Source organism: Theropithecus gelada, chromosome 5 (assembly GCF_003255815.1).
Source record: "Theropithecus gelada isolate Dixy chromosome 5, Tgel_1.0, whole genome shotgun sequence".
Lineage (NCBI taxonomy): Eukaryota > Metazoa > Chordata > Mammalia > Primates > Cercopithecidae > Theropithecus > Theropithecus gelada.
Window position 1 is genome coordinate 6,624,916 of NC_037672.1, and position 20,658 is coordinate 6,645,573.

The 20,658-nt window shown below is 50.1% G+C and overlaps 1 long non-coding RNA gene across 1 annotated transcript in view; it reads right to left on the reverse strand.

Annotated features, from left to right (window-relative positions):
- Window positions 1–1,207: 1,207 nt before the first annotated feature.
- LOC112625189 overlaps window positions 1,208–20,658 on the reverse strand; it is a 42,631-nt gene continuing 23,180 nt past the window's right edge. The window contains exons 2-6 of the long non-coding RNA XR_003119541.1: window positions 15,061–15,138; window positions 13,927–14,049; window positions 6,969–8,043; window positions 2,784–3,637; window positions 1,208–1,422 (exon numbers count right to left, since the gene is read on the reverse strand). This is a non-coding gene — a long non-coding RNA (uncharacterized LOC112625189). The remainder of the gene's footprint in view (window positions 1,423–2,783; window positions 3,638–6,968; window positions 8,044–13,926; window positions 14,050–15,060; window positions 15,139–20,658) is intronic.

Sequence of the window (20,658 nt, forward strand, 5' to 3'; positions counted from 1 at the left end):
CTGCTAGTGTTTGTACGGTGCCGACGGCTGGCCAGTGACGCACTAGTGAGGCCGCATCAGGTCTGTTTGGCAAATGTCCCCCAGACCATCCACCATCTAACGTGTTGAAACCTGGCTCAGCACGTCACCCCCAGGGACCCTGCTCCAAGGACAAAGCCTGCTTGCTGGTGGTGCCCTGAGAAGTTCCGGTTTTCAACTCTCTGACTATCAACCCATTCATCCATAAATAGAAAAATGCTTAGAAGGAAAGATGCGCATGAAGATGTTAACAGTGAAAACGTCCAGGGAGAGGAAGGGAAATGGCTGCAGTTTCTGTCTGTCTGAAGGATCATGTCTGAATATTTTAGGATGAAATGGCATTCATGATTTTTTCTTTAAACAAAAGCGTATATCCTCCTATTCTGCACAAGGATGCATCATTTACTGCTCTTCTCCCTCCCTCCCTCTGCGTTTCCAACCTCCTTCCCTTTGCACACACAGGTTTTCCTGCTAAAAGAACGTCAAAGGAGACGTGAAAATGCTCATGCTTTTCTGCAAATGGAAGCTGCAGGATGGATTTTACCTTTACGTCCATCTCCCTATCTCTCTTTCTCTCCATTTTTCTATCTCTATGTCTATATAGAGATATAGTTAGATATATTTATTTAGATAAATATAAGATAAATATGCAGATATACAAATACCATGCAGATATATTTAGGTAGGGAGAGAAGTAGGCGGATAGATTCAGATATTTATAGAAACAAGACTGGAAACACTGCACTGAAATGTTAACAATAGGGTTTATATTTTCTTCATATACTTTTCTGAAAATTTCAAAATTTTCTTCAGTGAATATGTTTATTTTATTTATTTTGAGGCAGAGTCTTACTCTGTCACCCAGGTTGGGGTGCAGTGGTACAATCTCAGCTCACTGCAACATCCACCTCTTGGGTTCAAGCAATTCTCGTGCCTCAGCCTCCTGAGTAGCTGGGGTTACAGGCGTCCGCCACCACACCCAGCTAATTTTTATATTTTTAGTGGAGACGGGGGTTTCACCATGTTGGCCAGGCTGGTCTCGAATTCCTGGCCTCAAGTGATCTACCCGCTGTGTTCTCCCAAAGGGCTGTGATTACAGGTATGAGCCACCACGCCCAGCCTCAATGAATATGTTAATTTTATAAGCAGAATAACACAACAATTTTATTTTATTTTATTATTATTTTTTGAGATGAAACCTTGCTATGTCACCCAGGCTTAAGTGCAGTGGTGTGATCTTGGCTCACTGCAACCTCCACCTCCCGGGTTCAAGCGATTCTCCTGCCTCAGCCTCCCAAGTAGCTGGGATTATAGGCATGTGCCACCATGCCCAGCTAATTTTTTTGTATTTTTAGTAGAGACAGGGCTTTGCCATGTTGGCCAGGCTGGTCTTGAACTCCTGACCTCAGGTGATCTGTCCGCGTCAGCCTCCCAAATTGCTAGGATTACAGGCAGGAGCCACCACATCTAGCCAAAACAACAAATGTTTAAAATGTGACAATACGCATGGTTTCTCCTCATTTTATTCCCTTTGTTCTCATTACCGGGAACCACCATGACTGCTTAAACTTACAAAATTTGCCATTGAAGAGTCCACACCACACACCTGCCTATGACCAGGTAACCCCTCTTCCCAGAGAGCCCACCCCACAGCTCCATAAAAGGGCATGTGTAAGGATGTTCATCACACCCCTAGCTATGGGTGTGGGGAGCTGGGGCAAACTGGGACCTGCCAGGAAGGGAATGGGCCCACAAGGCAGATCTGACAGAAGAGGCCAGAGGCCACGTGGCAGCATGGATGAAATAGAGTATTGAGTGAAACAAGCAAGCAACACGAGCAGGCTCATGGCACAGATTCCCACGCACCAGGAACACCAAGGGACCAAACACTGTGTATTTTATAAGGGTACATAGCAAACACATTCTAGCATGCAGGGTTTGTAGAGTACCATTTTAAGTGGACCAAGTGGTATCTACTCTTTGCTTCCTAAGCACCTCCAGGAGGGCCCCCCCACCAGCTGAGCCACGTGGGCGCTTCCCGCCCCAAGCCTCCGGCACGCACATGGGGCCATCACCTGGAACTCCACCAGCTGCCTCTGCAGGGCCTCCTCGTCTGCTCCAGCTCTTTCTACAGTCCTCCTCAGCTCCCTGAGCTCCAATTCCTTGACTGAGAGGAAAGGGAAGAGAAGACCATCATTGTCTGTTCTTCTCAATCCAAAACCTCCCCTTCCTTAGCTGTGCAACTTTGGACAAGTTACTTAACCTCTCTGTGCTACAATGTCTTCAGTTTTAAAAGGAGATGTTCCTGTAATCCCAACACTTTGGGAGGCTGAGGCAGGTGAATCACGAGGTCAGGAGTTCGAGACCAGCCTAATCAATATGGTGAAACCCCATTTCTACTAAAAATACAAAAATTAGCCAGGTGTGGTGGCACGCCTGTAATCCCAGCTACTCAGGAGGCTGAGGCAGGAGAATCGCTTGAACCTGGGAGGCAGAGGTTGCAGTGAGCCGAGATCGTGCCACTGCACTCCAGTCTGGGTGACACAGCAAGACTCCATCTCAAAAAAAAAAAAAAAAAAAAAAGAAGAAGATGGAGATGCTACTAGTACCTACCTCCTTATGCAGGTGATGGCTGGTAGCCCTGTATAAACAGTTCATTCTTGAGATTTTTTTACAGGTGCATGCCACCATGCCTGGCTAATTTTAGTATCTTTAGTAGAGATGGGGTTTCACCATATTGGCCAGGCTGGTCTGGAACTCCTGACCTCAGGTGATCCGTCAACCTCGGCTTCCCAAAATGCTAGGATTACAGGTGTAACCCACCTTGCCCAGCCCTTGAAATCATTTTTAATAGAGTTTGTTTCTTCCTCTGATAGTTTAATTGACATCTATCCATTGGGGAAAATGTGGCAGACACAGAAAGGACTGAAGAATTACATAACATCTTCTTTCATCTTGCCGGCCAGGGATAACCACCATTACCATTGATGTGGGTTTATGTGTGTGTGTCATTTTACATAGTTGACATTGTTGAGAAGTAGTGAAGAACAGAGTTCTTGGACCCAGACAGCCTGGATTTAAATCTCAGATTGGCCACTCACTCGCTGTTCAACCTTGGACAAGTTACTTAACCTCTCTGTGCTGCATTTTATCTTTAGAAGGAGATGATATTAGTATCTGCCTCGCAGTACTTTTATGAGAATTAAGACAGGTTATTTGTATGAAGTGCTTAGAACTGTACCTCACTGAAAACTTTATTCTTCATCTGATTATAATTTTTACTATCGTTATTCCTCTAGCGACTTTTCTGTTTTGTTCCACCTCATATTATAACCTCTCTGTAGGTTACTCTGACTAGGATTATAAACCCTAGGTCATCACAGTTGCCAGGGAGTTGCTGAACTTGATTACTCACTTTTCAGCAATCTATAGACAAACCCTTGCGAGAAACACAAGTCGAGTGAAGCAAAACTCCTCTCTGGATGCAGACTTCTGAGCGGAAGGGATTCGGGGCCCTCAGCTTCCTCCTCTGACTCAGCCTCATTTGAATCTCGTCCTTTCTCTTCTTCCAGAGGCTCTGGGTGCTTTGAGTATGCGGCAGAATCTTTTTTGAATTCCCCTAAAAAGCAAAGAAAGCCTGTCACAGAGGTCGGCCCATGAGCATAGAATGAGCAGCACTTCCAGGCCTGGCTCTCTGTCCAGATGTGCGTGAATCAGTCCCCGCCTCAGGCTCCCCCATCTGATGGACAGAGAGACAGACAAGCAGAACACGTCAGGACCAGGCAGGGGCAGAGGCCAGCAGAGGAAGCCTCTTGGGGGAAGGGTCCTTGACTGAGATTTTTTTTTTTTGGCCTAACAGCTTTATCGAGATGTAGTTCACACATCATGGTTGGGTGCAGTGGCTCACGCCTGTAATCTCAGCACTTTGGGTGGCCAAGGTGGACCGATCCCTTGAGTCCAGGAGTTCGAAACCATGCTGGGTAACATGGTGTAAAACTCAACTCTACAAAAAAATTAGCCAGGCATGGTGGGAAACGCCAGTAGTCCCAGCTACTCAGGAGGCTGAGGTGGGAGGATCACCTGAACCTGGGAGGTTGAGGCTGCAGTGAGTTGTGACTGTACCACTGAACTCCAGCCTGGACGACAGAGTGAGACCTTGACTCAAGAAAGAAAGAGAGAAAGGAAGGAAGGAAGGAAGGAAGGAAGGAAGGAAGGAAGGAAGGAAGGAAGGAAGGAAGGAAGGAAGTGTGATTCAGTGGTTTTTAGTAGATTCACAGACATGCAACCATCACCGCAATTTTAGGACATTTTCATCCTTCAAAAAGAACCTCGCAGACTTTGGCTGTCACTCCCTTATCCTCCCGAAACCCAGCCCTAGACAACCAGCAATCTCCTTTCTGCCTCTGTAGATCTCCTGCTCTGGACATCCCGTGTGAATGGAATCACACAGTGTGTGGTCCTGTGTGTCTGGTTTCTTTCACTTTGTTTTCAAGTTTCCTCCACATCATGGCGCATATCACACTTCACTCCTCTGTATGACTCAACGTTGTGCTGTGGTAAGGATGGACCACGTTTTGTTTATCCATTCAACCCTTGATGGGCATTTGGTTTGTCTCCACCTTTTGGCTATTATGAACTGTGCTGTGATGAGCATTCATGTTTATATTTTTGGTTGATGATACATTTGCAGTTCTTTGGGTATACACATAGAAAGTGGTAAAGAACAGAGTTCTTGGAAACAGACAGCCTAGAATGAAACCTCAGATTGGCCACTGGAGCGGAATTGCTGGGTCACACGGCAACTCTATGTTTAACCTTTTGAGGAGCTGTCAGACTGTTCTCCAATGCAGTGTGCCCTCTGACTCTGCCAGAGCAGCAGGGTTTCAGTTTCTCTACATGCTCGCCAGCACCTGTTATTGTCTTTTTGATGGAGTTTTGAAGTATGAACAGGTGCCAGACTGGCACACAAAGGTGAAAAGCCACAGCAGGAGAAGGGCAGCGTGCAGGGAGCCACACGAATCACACAGCAGATGCCTGTGGGGTTCCTTAGCAGCCTTCCATTCCTAAGAGGGGGTGGAGGCAGAAAATCGCTGATCCTTCCAGTCCCCACACCCATCATCGTAACCATGGGCACCCAGAATGTGCCACACGGTTAGAGACTGTGACATGAGGAACATCGAATCCTACAGCAGCCCTTGAGGTTAGCACAATGATCCCGTTTTCACCTGAGGAAACCAAAGCAATGGGTGAAGAATTTGCCCAAGGTAAAAGAGGTAGTAGGAGACAGAGCAGGGATTCAGGCCCTTGATGGTGACACAGCACTGTCCACTAAACTGTCCCTAGGTGGAGATGCCTGCTGGACTCCCCACAGAAAGGAGACATCAAGTCCTGAAACTTGGGGAACTCCTGCAGAGGCAGAAAGCTTGTCCTAGGCTGCTGGACTGGGGATGCGGAGCAGGGGGAGTGACACCAGTGGAAAAGGGGTTGTTCTTTGGGGTGACAGAGGTGTTGTAAAGTCCACCGCAGTGATGGCTGCACATGTCTGAAAATATACTAGAAACCACTGAACTGTATCGACTTTCAGCCAGTGGGCACTATGGCACGGGAATTACAGCTCAGCAGCTGTGCTGAAGAAAACGCTGGACCCCTGCCCCCATCTTCTCGGCACCTCGTTTTGCAGACGAGGAAGCCGAGGCCTGGGCTGGATGTGGAAGAGCAGGGAAGGTTCTTCCGGGGTGGAGATAGCCGAGGCCTGGTCTCGCTCCTCAGATCCCAGGGCTACAAGAGCCGTTTGAGACCTGAATCCTAAAGAATGCAAGGTTAACAACCCCCTCCCCAATCAGGGCCCAGCCTCGGAGACGGCAGCTGCCGGAAGCACTGATTTCCAGCAAGATCCAACAAGAAAAGCGGAAGTGGGAAAGCTCTCAGGAGCCCGACTGCTACTGTAAAATTGTAGGTGATTTAGAAGGGAGATGAAACAAGGTTTGCCCATGTCTGTTTCCTTTTAAATAATCACAAAGGCCCCCAGAGAGTTACACTGGTTCACGGCCACATGCGTCTACAACTTTTCATGGTTCCCCAGCACGTGGTTTTATAGATTTTGAAATAGGCCTGAATTCTCTCTGGTGGGTAATTTACACAGAATAACTCTACCCATCCAAGCACACATGTTTTGCTCCAGAGCAGGTGATAAGACGCATTTTCTGTCTTCAGTGCCGTTATTCACCCTAAACAAGACATTACCAAGAACAGTTCATTTCCTTTCAAACACCAGACGTAGCACGAGCCTCCCGGATATTCCTTCAGCAAATATTCAGTATCTGCGACGGATCAGGGATGCGCCTGGATCCCCACACAGCACTGCCCTCCAGACCCGTGTGTGCATGTGTGTGGTATGAGTGTGTCGTATGTAGTGCGTACTACATGTGTGTGGAGTGTATGTGGGTAGTGTATGTATGTATATGAGTGTGACGGGTGGGGTATGTGTCGTGTATGTACTGTGTACAGTGTGTGTTATATGTAGCGCATGTGTATGTTGTGTGTGTGTAGGGTGCCTGTGTTTGTATGGTGTTGTGTGTAATGTGTGTTGTGGGAATAGTAACGGGGGATGATCATTGCAAAGTGAAAGGTATGTGTGGAAGCCTTAGGAGCCCTGGGGTGGCCCAACCCCAAGTCGAGGTCAAGACAGTCTTCCTGGAGGAGGTGACCTCTCAGCTGCACTGGGCCCTGCACGAGGCACTGTGTATTCACGGGAGAGCACTGCCCGGCAGGCGGTGTCATCCTTATTTTACAGACGAGGCCGGGGAAGCACAGGGTGGCTGCATAGCTGGCCCTGCATGACTCAGGAAGCAGACTGCAGAGCAGGGGCCTACGTGAAACCTAGTTCTACTTTAACCACCCTAAAGGATAGGTGGGAAGAGAAAACCCAATGCCACCCCTTAGTCCAGCACCTGCCACGGCTGTTTTCATGATCGTTCTCTCGATTTTACACAGATGCAGTTGTAGTGGGGCCTCTCTGTGTCCAATGGGTCTCATTTCACTAGAATGCAAGATGTTTTCATGCCAGGATGTTCATATTCATCCACATGCTTGGCGCTTAGTTTCATTAGCACGGAGCTCTGCCTCATCCTTCCTGTGTCCCTAGCACCTCGCTCTGTTCCTGGAAGGAATACATGCTCCAGGGTCATTTGTTGAACACATGCATTCATTCGTCCACTCATTGGATACTTATGGAGCACTTACCGGGAGTACCAGGCGTGGTTCTAGGCCTGGGGTTCACCACAGTGAACATCACAGACAAAGCAATAGCTGAACTTGAGGGCCTTCTCTTCCAGTGGGAGATAGGCAATAACACCAGGAATGAGCAAGTGGAAGAGGCTGCGAGGTGGCGATGCAATCATGAAGAGAAACGGGCAGGGGCTGGAGGTCTGCACAGTGACCCGGGTGGCATCCTTGGGCAGGAGACAGGTGAGCAAAGACCTGGATGAAGGGTGGTCACGAGAGCCCTGAGGCCACATGGGCACAGAACCTGATCATAATCATGGGCACCCAGAATGTGCCACATGTCAGAGAATGCGGCATCCGGACCCGAGGTGGCTATGGGCCTGGGGTGCTCTGGGATAGTTAAGGAGCGCGTAGAGTTGGAATAAAGTGAGCAAGGGCTCCAGGAGAAGCTGAGGTCTGTGTCCTGGGGGGCCCAGAGCAGGCGAGCCTGGTGAACTAAGAGGAAAACAGATACAGTGGAAGACCTATCCTGTCCTAAACACCCACCTGGTGATAAGTGGGCTTGGCTAGAGTCTGTCTTAAAATTGCATTTTAATAACAAGAGGCGTCACGTGGGCTGCCCGTTGGTGACCTTTGGTGCAGGTGGCGTCAAGGCCAGTGTTTGTGGCTGAGCAGCCTGGCCCAGGCTGGTTACCTGTGAGGTGCTGCAGGTGCTGCCTCTGCAGCAGGTTGCTTCTTGTTGCGCAGGGAGCTGAAGAGCTGTCTGCAGGTCCCACAGTACAGGCCATTGTGTTCATCTCCCTGAGGACAGAAAGGGTTTCAGGTGAGCAGGGAGGAGCCTCAGGCGGTCCAGCCTTCTCTGAACGTAAAACCAGCTGAAAAAGACACATGGGCGTTGTGTGGACAGGGCTGGATCCGGCAACTCCCTTTCCCCACTGTAAATTTCCTTGCTAGGTGTGATGCCTGTCTGAGCACAGATGAGAATTTCAATTCATCTCAAGACCTCTGTCATCCGGTGAGAGAGAAAGTGCTAGGGCCTCGGTAGATAGAGGTGCGTTTTGACAGTTGGCGGTGTTGTTTGAGAGAGCATGTAACCAACTCCAGGTCTTGCTTATTTTCAGAGGTTTTCTGAAATCTTAAACCAAAATGAACTCTAAGATGAAACAAGAACGCATCCTTTTAGCAGAATATGTATGCGCTAATCTGCAGGTGCCTGCATGTCTGTGGAGTGTTTCTGGAGGGTGTGCTGCAAACGGATCCTAGTGGATGCCTGGGGATGTGGAGGTGGTTGTGGGTTGGTAAGGAAGAAAGTAAGGTTCTAGAACTCGCTGCATGCTCACTGCTGGCAGCACTCCATGGGGCCTGGGGGATGTGGTGGGTGGATGACATTGGACAGGGAGATGGGAGCCAGGTTGTGGAAGGCCTTATCATAAAGGCCATGGGGGAGCCAAGGCAGGCTCCAGGAGAGGGTGGCTGGGTTGCTGGGAGAGTAACCATCGGGAGTGGCTGCAGGCTGGAACCCCACTTAAGTGGCTCCTGCCACAGCAACCCAGCCTGGTCCACCGAGGACTGACCTTTCAGGCAGATGATGCACTCAGGAAGTCTTTTGCCCTTTAAGTCCTTAAGTCATGTCCTGATGATACAAGGTATTGTATGCAAAGCCACTTACAGAGTGATTATAAGTGCATGCTGAAATTTTAAAAAAGGAGGGGGTATAAAGTCAAAAGCACAAGAGACCCAACACCCCATTTCTACTCACTACATAGTTTCTTGTGTAGCCTTCCAGAAAATGCCATTGTAAACACATGGATCTGCCCCTTAAAACTCATTTTCAGTTATTCTTCATTTGTTAATTAAACGTATATTTCACTGTCAATTAAAACTCAAAGGGGAAACACCTCCAGCTTCCATCCAGCTTGTTCCCACATCGGATGAGTCCTTTCCCCACCCAGCCCCATCCTCGTGCCCACACGCCAGGCACAGAGCCTGGTCCAGGCATCCTGAGCTGCTCATGACTCCCCAAACCTGCAACGCTGCTGCCCATCTCCGGGCCTTTGCACATCCTGTTTCCTCTGCCCGGAACACCCTGTCTGCATCACGTGCCTCTGCATCCACCCTGTCCAGGGCTTCCTCTGGGAATTTCTCATTTGTTCTCCATTAGGGGTCATCTCAGAATCGCTGCCCTGTGAGTCTTCCTGGCCTCACCCAGCCAGCCTCAGACTCCTTTCCGTGTGGACACGCTGCCACGGAGTAAGAGATGGATGTGTGGGCCTCACTTCATTGATCCACAGTCTCCTGTGTTCAAATGTATGTCTCCTAGGGCTGCTGTAACCAACTGCCATCAACTGGTGGCTTAAAATAACAGACACTGGGCCGGGCGCAGTGGCTCAAGCCTATAATCCCAGCACTTTGGGAGGCCGAGGCGGGTGGATCACGAGGTCAGGAGATCGAGGTCATCCTGTCAACATGGTGAAACCCTGTCTCTACTAAAAATACAAAAATTAGCCGGGCGTGGTGGTGGGCACCTGTAGTCCCAGCTACTCAGGAGGCTGAGGCAGGAAAATGGCGTGAACCCAGGAGGTAGAGCTTGTAGTGAGCTGAGATCGCGCCACAGCACTCTAGCCTGGGCTACAGAGCGAGACTCCGTCTCAAAAAAAAAACCCAAAAAAACCCCAAAAAACAAAAAACAAAAAACCAAAAAACAACAGACACTTATTCTCTCCTAGTTCTGGAGGCCAGAAGTTTAAAACCAGTCTGACTGGGCCAACATGATGGTGTGGGCAGCGCACAGTCCTCCTGGAGGCTTCAGGGGAGAGCCAGTTCCTCACCTCTTCCAGCCACTCCTGGTGACCACATCGCTCCAGGCTGCCTCTGTGATCACAAGAGCTTCTGTTCTCCTGGGTCACATCTCCCTCTGCGTTCCTCTTGTCAGGACACTGGTGGCTGCATAATTTCCCCCCGCCCTGCCACCACCAAGATCCTTCACCACATCCTCCAATCCTCCCACCTTTTTTCCATCACAGAAGGTGACATTCACAGGGGCCAGGCATTAGGACATGGATGTCTTCCGGGAGAGACCGTTTTTCAGCCTCCCACACCAAATGAGGGTGATGCGTCTTCCCTCCCAAAACACTGACATCAATTCCTGAGAAGTCAAGGCCCTCACTCTCAAATTCACTTCCTGGGATCCCTGTTTCTGATGGGAAACAAAAGACATCCTTTAAAAAAGAATTTGTCTCAGAAAAGGGCTCAGCCCTATTTGGGGGACACCAATCAGAGGGTCAGAGGCGCCTTCTTTGATTGCAAACATCATCTCGAGGGGTCTTCATGTTACCTGCCGGAGGAGGAGGATCAATGCTGTTCAATTTAATCTGAGGCCTGAAAACCCCGGTGAGCCAAGAGGAAACACCAGGTACCTCTGATGTCAATGTATAAGCACCTGGCTAGGTACGGAATGAAGATGAGAGAGAAACGAGCAAAAATGAAAACTTCATTTTTTAGCATGGTAGATTCTAGGTGATATTTTAAAAATGCATATTGACTACTAATACATTTTATATGGCTAACTCTTAAAATTACTATGTTTTAAATAAGGCAGTGACATATTTTATTTGTTTAAAGACCAAGCTGTGTTGGAGTGACCGTTCTTTGTAACACACCAGGTTTTTTGCATGATGACAATTTATAAACAATCCCCCAAATGAGGAGAAGGCCGCAGGGCCTCAGCATGAATGAAGAATTCAGCAAGATGAGCTGTTCTCTGCTAAGCTCGGACAAATGGCATTTTGGGAGGAAACCAGGAGCAGGAATGACAGCTGTTCTTAGGCACCCTCTGCTTAGCTCTGGTACCAAGAGATCTGACATTCATGATGAGGACCAGAGGCCTTGCAGCTCCCCTGGAACCATCACAGACGCCACCATGCATGGGTATATCTGCTAGTTCTATGCCAGACCAGAGATTTTCCAGTTATTATTTTTATCTACAGGCACTTGATTGAGAACAAAGGTTATGTGGAAACCCAATAAGTACGACGGGCCAGAGTAGCTACCTGTGGACCAACTCAGCCCTCTGTATGTTTTTACAAATAAAGTTTTATTGGCACACAGACACAGCCCTTTGTGTACATATTGTCCATGGCTGCTTTCCTGCTACAAGCATAGAGTTGAATGACTGCGACAGAGGCCATGTGGCCCACAGAGCCTATGACAGTTGCTATCTATCCTTTCCCAGAAAAAGTTTGCTGACCCCTCCTTTGGAGGAAGCTCAGCGCACAGGGAGAAGCACTAAGTGTGAACACCTACTGCACACTTGCCATGTACCAGGCGCTGAGTACCAACCTCTCTGTGGGTTAGCTCATTCATCCACACTGAGCCCTGAGAAGGGCCTGTGACAGCCCCATTTTTCAGATGAGGAAACTGAGGCAGCGAGTGTTCCAGCAATTTGTGCAGGGCCACAGAGAGCCCCCAAGTGGTAGAGCTGGCATTCCAACCTGGGTACTTGGACTCTGGAGCCCACACCCTGGTCACTAGGAAGGCAACTCTCTCAGCCAGTCCCGGTGGGAGCATGGGACACACGTGGCTGGTCTTGGAGTCTCCTGGATGGCAGAGCCCCTGATGCAAGCTTCCTCCGGTGCTCAGCCAGAGAGGCAGCAACGTGAAGGATAGGCAGGCCTTGCTGTGACATCCTAGGGACGCGAGCCGGCTCGGACCACGGAGAGCGCAGGCAGGAACACGCAGGGCGAATGGGGGTAGACCCAGGACCACTGGGAGAGGCCTACCTCTGCCCTGGAGCAGCCACTGGTGGGGCCAGAGACTGGCGCCTGGACCCCCACTGACAAGGACACCTCAATGCTGCCCTGCGGGCCTGTGCCCCTCAGAGGAGACTGGAATCCTGGTGGCTGGTAGCCATCCTGTGGGTCTCAACATAAACGTGCCTCTGATGGGCTCTGCGTTGAGAATACTTTCAAAAAGCATGAAAAAGAAAGATGAGTGGAAAGTGCCCTCCGTGGTGAAGGCATAGTGAGTAGACAATGAATAGGGTTCCCTCCTCTGCCTCAGGCTCTGGGGGCAGAGCCGGGCCCGCAGATGAGGATTTTGGTGTCAATGGTTTGTTTGGGTATTGATCTCAGGAAGCACCGATAGGGATGGGAGTGAGTCAGGTGACTGGGAAGGGCCATTACAGGAATGGGGCTCAGTCCCATGGGAACTCTCTGGGGTGTGGAACCCACCTTGGATTTGTGCCAGCATGGCAGTGGTGGTGGAAAGCTGCCTGCATGGGTTTACATGGATGCTCAGTTTGCTGGCTCTGCCCTGCACATCTGGCCCCATGGCCATCTGAGAAAAGCCCATGGCAGAGATGCTGGGCTGCAGGAGGGTGCCGCGACGTGTAGGAGTGGTGAGTGCTGCAGGAACCAACCTGCAGCATCGTCAGTGTGGGCCCTGGAGCAGCAGCAGCCATGGCCCATGGGCATGTCAGAAATGCAGACTCCCATGCCCCACCCTGAGCCTGCTGGAGCAGAACCTGCCTACTAGCAAGACCCTCAGTGACCGTGTGCATGCAGGAATTTGAGAAGTGCCAGGCCTGTCGCTGTGATTCCTTTCCCTTTTCTAAACACTACAAAGTAACCACTGCCCCAGCACTCCCTGAACGTCCACTGACCCTCCCAAGTAGAAGGGAACAAGCTGCCCCTTATCTTTAATCTTCAACCAGTTCAGGATGGGCTGAAAAGGGAGACTGGATGTCAACTGTTTTGGCTCTTCAATCAGGGTGACTGCTGTGAGCGCTGAAGGAGGTGGAGTAACACCAAGGGCTTTCCCAGCGCACTTTCTGTTGTGTAAACATCCCAGACCCCGGCTTGGGAGAGGGGAGCTCCCATCCACCCCTGCGTCCCCACTCACCACACAGCGCCTTGTGGGCTGCACACCTCTGCAGGAAGGCTCAGTAGGCCTCAGGGCTCTGGAAGGCCTGCAGCTCTCAGATATAGCCCTGCTTGGCCTCGTCCACCAGGGACACATACCTCTGGACGAAGGAGCACAGAGATTCTGAGGTGCTCCAGATTTGGGGTTGGGATGGGGATGGAGGCTGGTCACCCTCTTGTCCAACCTCCCTGGGGCTCTTTAGGATGATCCCAAGAAGCTACTGCTCAGCTCTGCTTGCACACCTCCAGGGACAGGAAACTCACTACCTCCAAGCAAGTTCATTCATTGTTTGAATGGCACTGTTTTCCTTCCCATCAACTGGCATCTGCCTTGCTGTGGCCATACCATTCTCTAGATTTGGTCCGATGACTTCAGAGAAAGGCAGCATTATCAGCTCCCGCCTGGGGAACCTTAGACTTCTCTTCAATGATCCCTCATGCAAACATCAGCACTTTTCCCTGCAGAGGGTCCTGGGCTGGGCACTAGTGACAGATCCTAGACTTATTTGACAACTGGCCCATGTTTCCTGGATGGGCCACTCTGCATGACGCAGTTTAGGAGATGCTGCCAAAAGCAAGAGGACCCATGAATTGCTCTAAATGGGTGGGTGAGTGGCACCTCATGTCTGCACTCTAGAGGGTTCCCTCTGGCTCCGGTGGGAGAAATGGATTAGGAGGGAATGGCCCCTGGTGGTGTCTGAGGGCTGCCCAGGCCCCATCTCAGGGAGGGACTCGCTTTGTATTCACCACAGAGAACAGGACTTACCCCTTTTTGTCCTGAGACAGCTGAGCCCACTGAGCAGCCAGCACCTTTGTGATTTCCGTGAAAGGCAGATCGGGGTGTGTGGCCCTCAGCTGACTTCTCTGCTTGTTCAGGAATATCACGTACCTGTGCCAGGGAAGGGACGTATGTGGCTGTGGGAACCGGTGGGGAAGGGAGCGGCCGGGGGCGGCTCATTCCACTTTCCTGTTTTCATAACGAGTCACGGGTTTGCCCATCTTGTTCAGTCTAACCAGAAAACTGGAGGCTAAGAGGGGAACATCCTCCAATGGCGTGTTAACCCAGAGTCTGGTAAAAGGTCTAGGAACGAGAAGAGGGGCTCCCCATAGGACACGAGGTATATGAAGGCTGGGTGGCTGTGTCTGGCAGGGGACACATTCAAATAGCCATGCTGCATTATGTGGACAAAGCACTTAACCTACCTGTGCCTCAGTTTCCACCTCTGTATAATGAACATAATGCCACCTGCTCACAGGTGTGGTCTAATACTCCAGGTGCAGACCCCTCCTTTTCCTGATCAAGGACTTCTTTTGAGGGGGAAGGCGAAAGGCTGTGGCCAAACCAGTTTCATCCATATGAGCCACAGGAATACTGAAGAAAGCCCCTCAGCGTTACAGCCGTGTGAACCCTGAAGATAAAGTGTACAAGCTTCCAGATGCGGCAAGGCGACCCTCAGAGCTCTGGTCAGCCGCTGGCATGGAACCTTTCCTCTTCAGTGCAAGATTCACGGGAAAGGGACAAGGTCCCAGGTGCTGAGAAGGGTGGCTTAAGCCTCCTGAACGTTAACCAGCTTGCCCAAGGCCACAGAGCACCCATGTCTTCAAGCCTGGGATGAAAAGCAGACCTACCAAGCCCACACCTACCCCTTTGCCTGTCTGGAACCCAAGCCTGGCTCTTCTATCCTCTCTCCTCCAGCACCAGGACCTCATTACAGCTTAAAGAACTAAGCAGCGCATCCCACACTTCCAGTGGTGTCAGGTTCCCTAACTAACCAAGGGCCCTAAAAGAACAGACAAAGGCTGAGATGGGATCATGCCAATCCAGCCACGTGGCCCAGGCCACAGGGTGAGCCCTGCAGATTACTTCAACGTTGGGTCAGAGTAATCTCCTGCATCTTACCCTGTCGTAGGAGCACGGAACAGCAAGGTCCCTCAGGGGGTTTCTCTTCTTGCCTTTAGGCCAGCCCCCTTTCCTTTTCTGAAATAGAAGCACCACACAGGAAAACCTCAAGACCATCAATAATGACTGACCATATTCAGATCACAGCATACAATCATGCCACCACAGGGCCCTGGGCTTCACACAGATGGCCTCTGACCTCCTCGCAGTTCCGCGGTAGGAGTGGGCATCCCCCTGAAGTTAAGGAAACTGAGGCATGGAGAGATGCAGTGATCCCCACAGCATCGCCCAGCAGTGTGGGAGCCAGGACCTTCCCTCCCATCCAAGCTATGTGATGGTCACTGGGCACAATCAAGAAAGTCACCCAAAGTTTTAGTTACTAGGTCCATGGGGGATAGGACAAAGCCTTGGCACCGGGACTGGTGGTGCAGAGGGTTGACAGCTGAGCTGGCAACTCCACTGGGGTTCTCATCTCAGCCCTGCAACTGACCTGCTATGTGGTATTTGACAAGTTATGCATAGCTCTTTGCCTCAGTTTCCCCATTTGTAAAATGAGGATCATAGTCCCTATCTCGTGGGTCGCAGTGAGGACTGGAAATGTTGATATTCGTGCAGTTTTGAGAGCAGAGCCAGAAGCCCAGCAGGTGCTCAGTGAGTGCAGGCTGGCATGACTGTATACGGAACCCTCTCCCACAGACGCCAGCTCTCAGGACAGAAATCCAAGTTGTGGGCTCACTCTTCCATCATTTCATTTCTGGGTTCGTAAACAGTGACTGAGCCCTCACTGTCATCAGGAGCCTGTGCCAGGCTCAGAAGCTACAGGGCTGGATAAGGCACAGGCTCCGCCCTCAAGTGGCTCACAGTGCCACGGACAGGTTGATTTTATAGAAATAATTGTAACAGTCCAGCACAGGGGAATGGGGTTATAGGATGATAGCCTGAATACCCCCGTCCTCCAGGCTCAGTTTCAAATTTTCCTGAACCAAACACACGCGACAAAAATGGTAGAGAATAATCAAAACGTGACCTTAAGAACCTCAGCTTCCAGTTTTCCAAGCTCCCTCACAAACATGCCCATGTCAGCCTTTCCAAAGCCAGGAGATATAAAGCAAGTCAGTGACCCAGGAGGCTGGCTGGGTGGCACTGCCACAGGCAGGCCAGCTGTGCTAGAGACCAAAGGACAGAGGCGGTCAGGCCACACACAGGTTGGGGCAGCGGCTGGCACCGGGGGCTTCAGGAGCAGGAGGGCCGAGCAGAGGCCAGGCAGAGGCAAACAGTCCGGTAGCAACCATGTATGATAATGAGATAATGCTGTGGAGGAAGCCAGGCGCCAGGCACACAGTAGGTGCTCAATGAATGACATTCTCACTGGCTCACTACTATGCACAGACTATGCTGATCCTTGCAGTTTGAGGACAATCCTTTCAGCACCCTGGAGAGCTCCCAAGGCCCTGGATTGGCTCTAATTTCATCTAATGGATTCTGCTAAAGACCACCATTTCTACAGCTTGAGTTCACCAGGGCTCTCAAATACACACATATCCCTGAATCTGAGGGTTGCCTTTCCCAGTTGAAGCAAATATCATCATTGCATGTCACAAGAAGACACTCAGAAAGATGACGTGGCTTGATCACTGAGCAGCAGTGGCAAACACAAAGCCCAGAGCACACCCACGGCTCTTGTTAGAGACAGTGCCTCCTGACAGAGGCCCACAACTCTCTGGGGTCGGGGGAATGTGGGCCAGGTATCTTCTGCCCTGGAGCACAGGGGCCACCTTCTCCTCTTTTCCTGGCCAGCTGCCCTGCTCTGGCACGGAGAAGGTTTTTTGTTGTTGTTTAATTGGAGGGAATATTATATTTATTGTAATTCTCTATATGCAAGTATTATAAGTAAAAAATCAAAATAAATGTGTTCATCATTTTGTGGCCATCTGAGGCTCTTTGCTTCAGCTCTATTAAAAAAAAAAGAAAAGCTTCTTGAGTGTTTTCTTAATTTGCCCAGAAACCATAGTGACTGAGACAAAGGGGAAGGCGCAGGATGTTTTTCTCTGAAGCTTTCCGTTCTTGTTGAATTCCTCATGCAGGATTTACACCGAATTGCCTTGCCCTAAATAGAGTCACGTAGACAGCGCGCTCATCATTAGTACAGGGTGTTACTACGTGGAGAACATTGCCCACACACGGGAGTGTGTCAACTACAGAGGAAACGGAGGAAGAGAGCACAACCCAGCAAGGGAAGGCTGAAAAACCTATTTTTTTGAGATATGGTCTCCCTCTGTTACCCAGGTTGGAGTGCAGTGGTGTGATGTTGGCTCACTGCAGCCTCAACCTCCCAGGTTCAAGTTTTAGAAAGTGAGGCCAATAGCAGAGCCGCAAATTAATTGATTGGCAAGATTCCAAGGGGAAAAATCCATTCCAACAGGAGTTTTCACCAGCACAGCCCTTTTATTAGGTTGGTGCAAAAGTGTTTTCAGTTTTAGCCATTACTTTCAATGGCAATTTCAATTACTTTCAAAACTGCAGTTACTTTTGCACCAACCTAATACACTGAGATTGCAACAGATGGTGAATTTTGGATATTTAGCTTTTTTAAACAGAATTTTGTTTTACTAAGAGAAGCTCCTTTGGGGGTCAGCAGAGCACAGCAAAAGCAAACAGGGGCTTGAATGACAGCTCTGGGCTCACTCCTAGCTCTGACACTGTGTGACCCTGAGAGTCCCTTTACCCCGAAGCTGCTAACTGGGGAGTAACAGGGAGCAGTGGTGGGGTCGGGGAGCTAATGTTTGTGAAGGGCCTGGCACATGGCAGAACCCGACACATGACTTCCCTCTGTCTCCACCAGGAAGGGAAAAACTCAAGTACAAACCAATCAACCGGATTCTGCAAGCTTGCTGAGCGAGCCTCAAAGAGAAAAGGATTTTAGTTTATGCAATGTATCATTTGTGAGCCAGACCCAACCTCGGAAGATGATTACAATCACAGTTAGGAAACGGCCCATCGCCTCTGTGGGTTTACAAACAACTGCCCTAGCAAAGTCTAGGTTCTGGCTGTTTCCAAGGACTTTGTCAAGGGCACTCAGCACTCTCCCCATCTGAACAGTGGGAATGTTGATTACGTCGTTCTAGACACCATGTGAAAAGTTAAGCTGTTAAAGGCTGGGTTCTCACCTTTTGAATCTATGGTCCTGACTTTGAAATTCTAGTTCATTTATTCCTGAAATAAACTAACCCTGTGCTGTGGACTGAACTGCATCCTCCACTCAGCCCCCACAAATTCAGATGTTTAAGCTCTAACCCCCACTATGACTGTATCTGTAGATAGGGTCTTTAGAAGGTATTTAAGGATAAATGAGATCATGAGGGTTGAGCCCTAATCCAATAGGACTGTCGCCTTCTAAGAAGAAGGCAGAGAAATCTTTCTCTCTCTCCACCACGTGAGGACACAGTGAATCAGCCAGCAAGCGAGGGAGAATTCATCACCAGAACTGGACCCTGCTGGCACCTTGATCTCGGACTTCCAGCCTCTAGAACTGGGGGAAATTTCTGTTGTTTAAGCCACTCCATCTATGACACATTGTTATGGCAGCCCAAGGTGATGAATACACTGCAAAAGAAGTACTTTAATACTATTATTACATATATTTTTGAGGGTCTCACTCTGTCACCCAGGCTGGAGTGCAGTGGTGTGATCTTGGCTCACTGCAGCCTCAACCTCCCAGGTTCAAGCGATCCTCTCACCTCAGCCTCCCAAGTAGGTAGGACTACAGGCACACACTGTGACGCCCAGTTAATTTTTACTTTTTGTAGAGACGGTGGTCTCACCATGTTGTCCACGCTGTACTTTATTATTTTTGAACATGGGACTGTTAGACACCAGCGGCCCCTCCCTTGCCTCATTTCTTATCTCAACTTGAACCAGATTTGCAGACAGGATTCCATGGGGAGACTTTACAATGCTGAGTGACAGCGGAGCGTGGTGGTCAAAGTGTGGATTCTGGAGCAGACTTTCCGGATTGGAGTCCCAACCTTTCCATGTACTGGCTCTGAAATCCTGAGCACACCACCTATCCTCTCTGAGCCTCCGTGACCTCCTCTGTACAATGGGGTAACCAGCTCTTCCCTCACTAGCTGCGAGGATTAAATGACTAGGTATAAGCGCTGGGATAGGTGCTGGAGTGCAGGGAGCCCTTCGGTTGGCTGCTATTGTTTGGATGGCAGCCCACTTACATTTGAATCCTGCTCCCCCTGCTGCACAAATTACCTTCTGAGAATCATCAGACCTTTTAGAGTCCACCTCCGCCCATAAAGTGGACTGGCTTATTGTGATCTATATGAACTTCTGGGACATATTCATAAAGAAATGGCATCTTTTTTCACCCTTACCTCCTTCCTGCTGGCTGGAATGCAGACATGAGGGCTGGTGCTCAGCAGCCACTTTGGACCATGAGGCAGCATGCCACGGATAGCAGAGCAGTGAAATGGAAGGAGTCTGGTCACCTGCTAATGGAGATGCCTCCATACCAGCCCTGATCATGTCTCACTTTTATTGTACACTTATTACGGATCAGAACCTTTGGTATGTCATGATTATTATGTAGTTTTCAGGAATTCCTTTGAAGTGAGCAATGTAATCCCCATTTTAACAAGGAGGAACTGAGGTCAAGATTTAACGTGCCTTGTGCAAAGTGTCACAGCTAAGAGGTGGCAAAGCTGGGGCTCCCATATAAATCTGTCTGCCTCCACAGTCACCCTCTTCCAACCACAGCCCCCCTCTTCCAACCGCAGCCCCCACTGCTGCCCTCCACAGCCCTCCTCGCCAGCTGCCTCTGCCACACAGAGGATTGGTCAGGGCTGTCCCCGACATGAGCCCTGCCCACCTCACCCCAGAACCTTCACCAGCAACCCCTTCTTTCCTGGAGTAGGCAGGTCCAGGAGCCACACTCTGAGCACAGATCCTGCTCTGCCACTTGCTGCATGATCCTGGGGAAGTCATTTGGCTTCTCGGGGCCTCTATTTTGTTCTTACCAAAAAGTGGGGATAAAAATGCCAACCTCGCAGGATTGGGAGGATTCAAAGACAACATACAAGGCAGCCCAGTCCAGAGCTCGGAGCACAGAACAGGCTATAGGTACCGCTGGTATTGCTCTTGTTAAGATGCCAGTGCAGCCTGTGAGGCTGTCCCTGCCTGGCCCTGGTTACTGCACTTGCCTTTGGCTCCTTGAGTCCTGCTCCCTTGGGGCCCCCTTGGTTGGCCAGCACCACCTGCTGTACAGGCAGAGATGCCATGTCCTGGCATTGGACTTGAATCACTGATCTCCCGGCGGGCAGGTCGCACACCTCAGGTGAATGTGGCAGAAGGAACTCTGTAAGTATGAAAATAGCCAGAAATGGCCCATAAAGTCAGAGACATTGAAATCACCACCCCCTCAGAGTTCATCCAGCACAGGCACTCTAGGAAGTACATTTGCTTTTCAAATGCTCACAAGTGAAGCCTAGGTCAGGGGTCATGTTTCTGAGGCACAGATGGAGAGCTGCCCAGGGTGGCCGGTGCCTGGGAACAATTCGATCCCTGGTGAGCAGGCATATCTGGGGGCTGGTG